The 11059-nt window shown below is 38.1% G+C and overlaps 1 protein-coding gene across 2 annotated transcripts in view; it reads left to right on the top strand.

Annotated features, from left to right (window-relative positions):
- The first annotated feature begins 2209 nt into the window (after positions 1-2209).
- Positions 2210-11059, top strand: part of LOC134630935 (rab GTPase-activating protein 1) — a 73208-nt gene continuing 64358 nt past the window's right edge. For both annotated transcript variants that reach the window (XM_063478757.1, XM_063478756.1), the window contains exon 1: positions 2210-2324. The gene's annotated coding sequence lies outside the window, so the exon portion shown is untranslated. The remainder of the gene's footprint in view (positions 2325-11059) is intronic.

Genomic DNA, 11059 nt, shown 5'->3' with positions numbered 1-11059 from the left:
GAACCACCAATTAACGTAAGCCCATGCTGGATGAGGCTGGAGAACTGAGAGAGAGCCCACCCAGATATGAGGAGAACATTAAAAATCCACATACAAAGGCCACCAGACTGGATTCAAACCTGAGACCTTTGAGCTCCAAGGTGACAATGCTAACTGCTACACCACTGTGTTAATGATTTTTCTTTTCAATGTGATTTCCTAGGATCTTTTTTTAAGTAGAATATCACAATGATGCACCCACATTGCTTCAAAATGCAGCAGGATTATACATGTCTTCCTGGGTGATTGTTGCAGGTCATTTAAACTAATCAAATCAAAGTGGCTGTTAGAAGTGTGGACTTAAACATGAGGTGGTCAGTGTTATTGTGAAGCATTCATTAGAAATCTCTTATTTCCTAACAGGCTAAGTATGTGTGTGAGCTTGCTCTGATGTGGTGACCTGGTTTTCAATATATTTAAACGGAGTATTGTGCTTTGTGTTCCCACGTACGTCCCTTATGAAACAACAGGCTGGACAGGAAGGGCCAGCATGGCACCGACACAATGAGAACAGTAGGTGTGTTTCTCATAACTGACTGTAGCGGGACATAGTTGATGTTTTTTTTAAACCCAAGATATGTTGTAAACAAAAGGACGCCATCAAGACTGTTTTGTTTTTTGTTTTTTTTAATGGGGTGCAACACGAGGAACAGATATATTTAATAAGTGTATAAAACTGGTGATCAAAAAACCAATTTCAAACTACGCAGTCCTTTTTTACAGATTTATTATGTGAAAACTGGAGCTGCATATGAATTTAAACATAAACTTCTAATGGATAGTTTTTTGCAAAGTGAAAAAAAAGTATTTGAGACTTTTTACTTAAGTAAAAGTTAGAATCATTTTTAAATAGCTTAGTAGTTCACAGGATGTGTATTTAAATATATTTAAAGTTCTTGAACAAAATGTACTCACGTGAAATGGCATTTTTAGAATCATATGTATGATATTTTTCGATTATTTTAGATATATTTATGTGTATGTATCTTTAACATTGCAGCTGTTGATGATTTTAATTACAGATATATGGCTCTGTAACTTGATCTATAATTGCACTCAAAATATAAAGTGCATGGAAATAGTTAAGTATAACTACATAAAACCTGAGTAAAGTACTTGAGTTAATAGTCCTATCTGTTCTCTCATCCAGTGGTGGGATTGTACCCTAGTCCAATGCATTTGGGGTGCGGGCAACTAGAGAAGGACAACCATATTTCAGAGGGACCGTGTACAACCCGATTCATCCCTTCTATACATACCCCTGGGCACCATCTACACTGAACTACTGCAAAATTCTGGGTTTACATTTGATTAACTTGAGTGTGAACTATGGAAATAGAGACTGAAGAGACTGAAGAAGTCACTTGGATGAGTGACGAAACGTTTCTCCCACTGAAAACGCTATGTCCAGATGAACAGACTCAACTTTTGGAGATATGGAAACAAAGGTTCTTCTATGTAGAAGTGCATGAATTAATACAAGAGGAGAACATATCATTATTTTATGACTGTAGCAACTATTGTATTATTGAGCCAAGGAGTTATATGGTCAGCATCAGCACCACATATGTTTACAACACTAAGAAAAGGAATGAGTCACCAGTGAAGGTGGAAAAACCTGTAACTGCAGGTGGAACATTTTGAGATGTAAATTTGTGAACTTCAATCCAATTTAGCACTCAAAGGTAAGAACTTGGGACTTCTGTGAAACCCCAGTCTGCCTTGTCATGAAAGACATGAAACATTAGTGTTTGAAGCTGCTGAAATCCAAGAATAAAGCAACAGGAAGTCTATGTGTAGTTGCACACCTTGAATATTTCATGATTACACCTACTTTCTCACCTGACAGCAGCAACTGTATATGATATAAATATGAAATGGATAAGAAAATCTATGAAATAGATATGGAAACCTCCACCTATACCATAAAAACCTCCAGAGCCAAGCACAGACATTCACACCACTTGCAACTACATTTATTTTGAAAAATGGAGAACTGACTCCTACTTGGCCCAGTGTGTTTGACACTTCTCATTTAAGATGAGCCCTGACTTAAAAAACAAAACAAAACAGACTCGTGTTATCAGTCAAAGCTGCACACCAGCCAGCGCCTCCTTTCTGCATAGACTGAGGAGCAGTGACAGACGCATGCGCAGTGTGGTTGTCAGCGGGTTGGTTGGGCTTGTGTTTACAGCTCGGCTGGATGCTGTTGGCTGCTGATGTTATTTGGGAAGTGCAATGTTGTGCCAGCCGCCGTTGGAATAAAAATAAAAGTGGGAACCAAGGTAAGCTGTTTTGCACTTGCGCACGCATTTATACTCGAGGTTAAGCGTGACTGTCTCCCTGGTCAGGAGGAAATATACCTGTTTGTTGGTTGGAAGTGCCAGAGTAGCATGGCTAGCAGGCGTTAGCTATCCAGCCATAATACTGTAATGGCCTGCATGAACACTCTGTCCACCGCGGGGCCAGGCAGCGGATTTATCTTAAAGTTATTTGCAACCCATTTACCTAAGAGTTTGCATTGATTGTGTCGTGTTGACGGAAGTGTCTGGGGAAATGTTCACTGTGCGATTAAACATTTTGGTCTGACTTTGAGGCTATAACTGCTATAGCTGTATTAGCTAACGTTAGGCAGGTTGGTGAGGGCTAACTGAAGCAGTAAGTGAACACTGAAGCTAGCGAGCTTCGCACGTTTTAATCGAGAGAAATAGATTAGTGCCTGCTCAGGGACAGGTGTGGTTTAATAGGCTGACAGGTAGCAGTTTTGCCTATATCCACATGGAAATTAATGTGAATGCTAAGCATGCCAGATTGTGTGTAGATGTTGCAGTTGTCATTGTAGTGCAGAATATGGACATATATTAATACTTATCAATGCACTCATTATCAGATCGGATCAGTCCTTCCGTATGTTATGCAGTGCGATGGGGACCTCATGAATAAAAGGTCAAATAGCCAAGCATGTACTGAAGGCATACGTGATATTAATATACAAGTCAATAACTTCATAAGATCAGCAGCAGATATTAGAATTATGCTGACGGTGCTTTTAACGAGCCTTTCATGCTGTCATTGTTTCAAGAAGACGGAAGCTTATAGTGCTATTACAAAATGTCCTGCAGGTATGTGCTGTACTGTTATTGTCACGTGCCAATGGAATAACCAGGGAGGTTATGAAGTTCTTGCCTGGAATAACTTAATTATTATTTTTTTTTAAATCATACAAATATTAGGCAGTCTGCCCTGCGGGACCCATTAACTACCAAAACACAACCTTGGAACAAAACTAGCTGTTTAAATACATTAATAACATTTTGCAAAAGGCCTCATTTTCCAGGGTAGTCCCCTTCAGCCTTTTAAACTAACTTCGCTGACCCTGATTTCAACATATCAGAATGAGTGTGTGCTGTGTTACAGCTTCCTCTCTGCTCTGTGTTTCACTGTTAACATTACACATTGTCAGTTCTTTAATGAGACAAGTTGTGTCAACACAAACTGACCAGAAGTTATATGTCATATTCCTCTCACTTAATGCTGACGACTACTGTCTGTCTATCTGTCTGTGAGCTTGAACAGTTTCCATCAGTCAGCTGATTGTTCCTGTTGTATTTCCTGAAACTCCGGTATTACGAAGCAAAGCTCGTTGCATATAATGCATTCGGTGCATGCGCTTGATAAGAACAAAACAAAGCCAAAAAAAAAAAAGATTAGAATTTATGTAAATATTTGTTCTATTAACCATCAGCAGCTATATTAGAAGAGTAGGAAAGCCAGCACATTCACAGCTATACTTTATGGAAGGATTATGTTATGCATGATGTGTTTTCTTCCACATTACACAATAACATACATAATGCTGGTTTTACTACAGATGCTTATGCACGATAAAGTACTTTATTTGTCTGATAAACAGACCGCTATATGGAGATTGCTATGATTGTTAATTTATGTGGTGTTGATAATATCAGGAATCACGTCATTCATCACTTATGGTAATTAAAACTTATGTTATCTGTTTAACATTAATCAATACTTTTGTGACTTTTGTGACAACTTAAAAAGCCGCTGAGAGGCTAAGATTGGGCCGTGCCACTTCTCTGATATGTTTTCTGGAAAATGGCTCACAGAGATTCTTTCTTTCCTTTATCAACAAAGAAAGAACCGACTTACTGTAAAGTGCACTTAACAATCAAAAAAGTTAACATCGATCACAAAAAAGTGACCAATAAACAAATACCAAACCCACTCCCCCAAATACAAACATATAAATGACATGCACATAGCTCAGCTAATATAAGTATATGTCATTACATTATATTATTATTAGGCCCTTACACCATAATAATAAATATCAACCACTAAAGACAATAAAGCAGAGTAAAGATGTCAAACTGAATAGATTTTAGTGCCTCCCTCAATCACTGCTGTTCAGATGTTTTTTTCCATATCTGGCTTTGGACTGAGATGCGAGTAACACCCCTCATACACACCTGTTTTTGGACAACTGATGTAGACTGAATGGCGAGGGCACCAACTGTTGTGGATTAGTGTTTCAGTGCATGTGCTGTGGGTGAGATGACTCTAATTCATACATTAGTTACATTACAGTTCAAAAGTTCCCGGGCATTTGATAACGGTTTAGTTTTGGGGGAAATAATGTTTCCGCCAAATAACCAATGAATTGGACAAGTCTGCATCGGCCTCAACTTGAATTTGAAAATTACGTTTGCACAACTGGATTTTGTTGCATGTACTGCTTCTTTGTAGCTTTATGGAGTTATTGAGCTCATTTGTGTCACACTGATGGATGCATCAGGGGCAATTAAGGGTTCAGTATCGTCCCCAAAGATACTCCAACATGTGGACTGAGCAAGTGTTTCTGTGGTTAGTGAATTACCTTCTCTTCTTTCCGAGTCACAGCTATCCTCATGTTCAGTGTTAATCAAATTTAATTAATAATTTAAAAAAAAAAGTATAGAAAAGACCTGATTACCTTCTGGATTTTAAATGTTATGACTTGGTGGATTAGACGTATTTCCGTCCTCGGTTTATGTGGCTTCTTATTAACTGTAGGGGGAAGCAGTTTATTGGTAAATAAATGTCTGCAGACTGTTGTAAAGCTATATTTAGCTAGCTGTACTGTACCTTGTATGGATGCAGCTGATTTGTATTTGATTCTTAATCATTCAGTTGCATTAGATGAATACCCACGTTGCATAAAACACTTGTGATACTCCATTAAAATCTGTGTCATCACCTAGGTGCACACAAAAACACTGAACACAGACCGAGCAGAAACTAAAAGTGGGCTCACTCAATCATCTGGACTGTTTGTGTTGAGAAGACATTAGCCTGATATCCGCAGACAGCTGGTTAGTATTAGCTGCCCAGCAGGGACCGACTGAATAAATTAGAATCCACATACTGTTCAGTCCACTTCCACGCCCTCATACTCTGTAGCTAGAGATAGCATCTCATCAACAACCACAGGCCGAGAGCTCAGATCAGTATGCAGATCTGCGCCTCTTGCAAGACAACATTGTATGCACTGCTCACAAGAGTTGTCTTCTGTGTTTTTTTCCTTGATACTCAGTAAATAGAAGAGCTATTTTAAGGTTAAATACATACACACACAAACCCACCCACATTTTTAGATGTGTGATCCAAAAATAGCACTCAATGTTAAGTCACCTGAAACAGAAACTTTGGTTGCATGTTAAAAGCAGGGTTAGATCATGTCATTTCAGCTGCTCATCTTATAAGGGTTGTACCTACCTCTCTATTTTTACTCACAGACCATTTGCACACTTCTTTTGAGTTATAGATGCTGTACGCTTTATTTCGTCCTTTTCCTTTCTTGCAGCACTGCTTTGTTTCCCTGCATCTGGGCTTCAACTTTGATAAGAAATTGCTCAATTTTTATTGTTAATTCACTAAACGACAGAAACTTTGACATACATATTTATCACTGAGGTAGGGACAAATGCAAAATTGAGAATTCATATTCACTTTCGGTTCCATTTTCTGTATGTTTATCACACATAACTATTGTTGCATGCATGTTTACACACATCTAAGTGTCAGGTTTACTTTAAAAGCCATACCTCTATTTTTCAGAGACAACACCACTAAGCAAGTAGCTGTGAATAGCCAATCCATGGCTGTAGCTCAGTATTTTACAGTGAACAAGTTTGTTGCAATCAGTTCTGTGTTTGTGAAATTAAAGGCAGGCCTGCCGTATTTTATTTAGTCACGTGAGATCATTTTATTGTTGAGCGCGAGTCTTTCGAGAGCATTCATACCACTTTATTAAACCAGGGGCCTCTGACCTGCAGTGAATCTGAATGAAGATGATAATTAGATGCTCACACAGTACAAATAAAATACTGTTTCTGTGTGTGTTTCTTTGATTTTGCTCTGTACTGTTACACTCCCATTGTAGTAGATGAGCTTTTCTGTCACTTTTCCTCTCTATTGCTCCTTTTTTCCCCCTGCTATCTCCGCCTGGCTAAAATCAGTGCTGTGAGGCAGGTTGAAAAGGACTGTGGTGCAAGCCTGAATGCTCTGCCTGTGTCTGGCTGTGTCTTCCTCTCCCTCGTGAGGTGCACACAGGGCCCAGCTGGCAGCCCAGAACAGCCCGTTCAGCTGGATAGCAGTGGGAAGCAAAAAAAAAGAAAAAAGAAGCAGGCATGTGTTTCTAGTGTGTGTATTTTTACACATGGGTTAACATGATATCCTCCTGTTTTCAACTTAACATAAACTAAAGTGTGTGAGCCATTTTAGGGGATACACAGACCTCACCACTTTACTACTGTTATCGCTTTGTGTTGATTTATAGTTGATAAATGAGTAGACGATGTAGGTTGTAGTCCTGAAAGAAGATACTCAAAATGAACCTGGCTGCATTTTAAGGCTAAACGTGAGCTTACTTTATTTTCCTCCATCTCATAGACATGCACAGTATTCATGTTGAAATCAGAGAACATTTTGGGAAACAAGCTTTGGAAGAACTATTGCCGCTTCATATCCATATGAACCTATGAAATATGCTGAACAGTTGAGTTATTGGATTCATCTTGGTGGCTTTCTGGATCCAGAGTGTGGGCTCTTCTCTTCTCTTCTCTTCTCTTCTCTTCTCTTCTCTTCTCTTCTCTTCTCTTCTCTTCTCTTCTCTTCTCTTCAACCTGCTACTCAAAACAAAGAATCATATATTGATGAGACATAAAAAGTGAAATTAAAGTTGACTGAACAAATTAGTTTAAATTTGCTAAAAACACTCAAGGTATTGGAAATGACCTCCAATTTAAGGCATTTTAGAACCCAGATAATTTTAATGGTCAGTATCCTGACTGACTGGCAGCGATTGTCGATCTTCTTGGAAGTGTACCAAGGCAGTGAAAAGGTTGATAAGGAACAGTGTATCTTGGCAGGAGCAGGCAGAGCTCTGTTGGTGAGGCTAGAAAGGAAACTGGGGTGACAAGGGAACCATTATAAGTCTTTTGGAGCCTCCTGCTAGTCAAAGTATTAGGTTTGTGTGTGTGCATGCACGTGTTTCTCAGTGAGTGCCTATTTGTGTTCATAATACAGCTGTCTGTGTGTTTTGTAGGGTATGTGACATCCAGCACAAGTGGGTATTTTTAAAAATGTATTTTATGTATGTATGGGTGTATATAGTATTGACTGTTGTATGTGCATAAAATCAAGTTTCATCTGGCTTTCTCAAATCAAAGTGCAAGTCTTAGTATTTACCTTAAGAAAAGCAAACAACACGCTCTCTGGACCAGCAGGCAGAAGGCCTGACCATTAGACATTATAAAAAAGGTGGACATGGCTTTGGGGTCTGAAAGACATGAGAAAACTGCCTCTGGGCTTGTGCTGACGAGTTTGTGGGCTTGGTTTCAGAAATAAGTTTCAGGATATGACTTATAATATCCAGGTTATGACTTGTAATGGGCAAGTGTTTAGCCAGTGAGCATGCAGTTTCATAAATCCACCCCTCACTTCTCACATCCAGTTTCAAAATGCTAAGATGAGCAACGGGAAATCGCTTCACAATGGGACTTCAGAAATCAGCGAGTGATGTCACTATAGCTATCCCTAAAGTTGCTTTTAGCTATCTTTCCATAAGTAGTTAAACAATTTGGAAAAAAAAAATATAAACAGTTAAAACAGGAGTAAAGATCTGGACGAATGAAATATGTTGCTGTATGTGAAAAAGTAATTGTCCCTGTCCTGATTTCTTAGGTTTTTGCCTGTTTTTACAACACTTGAATGTTTCAGATCATTGAAAAGAGTTTAATGTTAGTCTAAGATAACCCATAAAAGTTTTTTTTTTTTTTTTGTAAAGATAATTTAATTTATTAAGAGGAAACGGCCACCCAAACCTTTCTAGCCCTTTCTCAAATCTTTCAGCCCTGGTTGCTACCAGACCTGCTGGATCAGTTAAATAGAACCTGTCTGACAATGTAAGGTAGGCTAAAAGATAAAACAAAAATGAATACATCCCTCAAAAGAAAGTCATTGACATCTGAGCGTTCTTAGGTGAAAACCTCTGATGGCCAAAAAAGAACACAAAGGCTCATCTCACGTTTGCCTAAAAACACCATAAGACTTTTAGGGAAATTTCTGTGGACTGACAGTCAAAAGTTGTACTTTTTTGGAAGATTTGAATCCCACTGCAACTTGTAACAAACTAACACAGCATTTCATAAAAAGAACATCATATCAGCAAACATGGTAGTAGAAGTGTGATGGTCTGGGGCTGCTGTGTTGCTTCAGGGCCTGGGTGACTTGGCATAATTAATGGATCCATGAATGCTGCTCTTTACCAGAAAATCCTGAAGGAGAATGTCTGGCCATCAGTTCATCCCCTGAAGCTCAAGTGCTTTAGGGTTATGCAGCTTTACAGTAATTCTGAACATACAAGCAAGGCCACCTCTGAATGGTTAAAATAAAATGTATTTTGTTTATTTATTTATTCAAACGTAGGTTCATTTAAAAACTGTATTTTGTTAGATCTGAAACATTTAAATGCAACAAAACACTAAGAAAGCAAGAAGGGGGCAAGTACTTCTTCATGCCACTGTAATTTAATATTATTTTACCTGTTTAGCTGATAGCCATCCTTTAATATGCACTACTTTCGAATTATGCTAGGCACTATTGCTCTTTCTCTCTCTCTCTCTTACTCACACACACACACACACACACACACACACACACACACACACACACACACACACACACACACACACACACACACACAAAAGCCAACTGTGCTAAAAATGGACAGCAGCTGTCTTTGAGCCAAGAGTAGTGTAAACATCTGCAAAGTATCCTCAAGATTGAAAGCCTGCAGGGATGAAAGAGACTGGGGATTGATGCAAAGGACCGTGTCTGAATGCTACTGAGTCTGATGCTTAGTTTTCTTTTGGACTGGTATTTGCTTTACTTTGTCAGATATTCTCTTCAATTAATATTATTTCATATGGAACAAGACAGTTGCCAGACCAAACATCCAAGAGCACAAAATGAGAGTAAACCGTCATATCGCAGAAACCAGTATAGATTAGGCTTATCAATAGCTACAGTTAGTAGTTACAGTTAATTAGTCTTATCGAGGTGTCTATAAAGTATGCTGAGATTAGAAAATCACCAAACTATGCATGAAATAACAGCAATGACAATGTTTTAAAATGATCTGCTCAGCAAAGCTATCAGCAGAGTAAATAAGCTGCCAAAGAAGCACAATCCATAGACACGCATGCAACCGTGTTGTCTGTTGCAACATAAGTAACAACGCCCATGCAGAATGAGAGTTATCATTAAATATTCTCATTATATACTAGTTCTAACGATATATTTGTGTTACTTTGTACCTACATTGTACACAGTGTATCAAATTATTGTTGCACAACTAACCTGTAAGGTAGGGTCTAAGCAAGTTGTGGTGTGTTCGTCCATTTGCTTTAAAGTGTTTATGCTAGTGTGGGATGTTAAAGTAGCACTGCATATTTTTGTTGGTCATTAATATTCAGAAAAGACAGAATAGATTATGACAGGTATGCATGGGAGCACCTTTTTTGATTAGAAAGTGAAACAGGTGGAGAAGGTAAATAGAGGTGTGTATGTGTAATTTGTGTGCACAGTTCCTCATTACAAAGTGGGTGAAACATAGTTTCTAACTCCTTGGCATTAATTATGATATTTATCCAGTAAAGGTTAGCATAATTGGCTGTCAGCTGAATGGTCTTTGTGTTATGATTGTGTTATAGCTCATTCAGACTAGAGTCGAAATAAGACAACCTTCTTGCAACCAGGAAAGGTCAAAGGTTGCCTGGTGATTGTGTTTAACTTTGTCACATTTGGCAACTGATTGCAAGTAGTTGGCCATGCTGATTTTTTTTTTTTTGCTTTTCATACACATGAAACATAACAAATGTTAAATAAATCTATTTGTATGTGGTTATTTATAATTCTTTACTAAGAAAATATGACAATTCAGTTTAAACATGATCTTGTTTTATTGCCACAACAGGTCGCACACTTTCGGTCCGCTAGTAAAACGTAGTTCTATTAATCTGCGCTCGATTACTCTTGAACCGGAACCGGATGTAAGTACAAAAAAACTGAATTTTGGAACTGAAATTGAATTGTAGGACTGAAACTGAATGGTGAGAAGTGAATCTGAAATTATTCGAGAGCTAAATTTTTAAAGGATAAAATACGGTTTCAAAGCAAATGAATTCATTTTCAAAATATAAAATTCAATTTCAATTTAGTGATGATCACTTTCAAACCAATAAATTGAATTTCAAATTAGGCTAATTCATATTCAGTTTTTAAAAGCATTTATTCAAGTTACAATTCAGATTCAATCTGAGCAATTCAAATTCGAATTTAACTTATTCAAATTCAGTTTCTGATGGCACAGATTTCTGCCCATACTCTAGTTCCTCTCCAGCTTATGCGTTATCTGCTTTAACCTCCTAAGACCCGAACTCTTCCACGGCATGCGTTT

Source organism: Pelmatolapia mariae, linkage group LG7 (genome assembly GCF_036321145.2).
Source record: "Pelmatolapia mariae isolate MD_Pm_ZW linkage group LG7, Pm_UMD_F_2, whole genome shotgun sequence".
NCBI lineage: Eukaryota > Metazoa > Chordata > Actinopteri > Cichliformes > Cichlidae > Pelmatolapia > Pelmatolapia mariae.
This window is presented reverse-complemented; position numbering and strand designations above follow the sequence as displayed.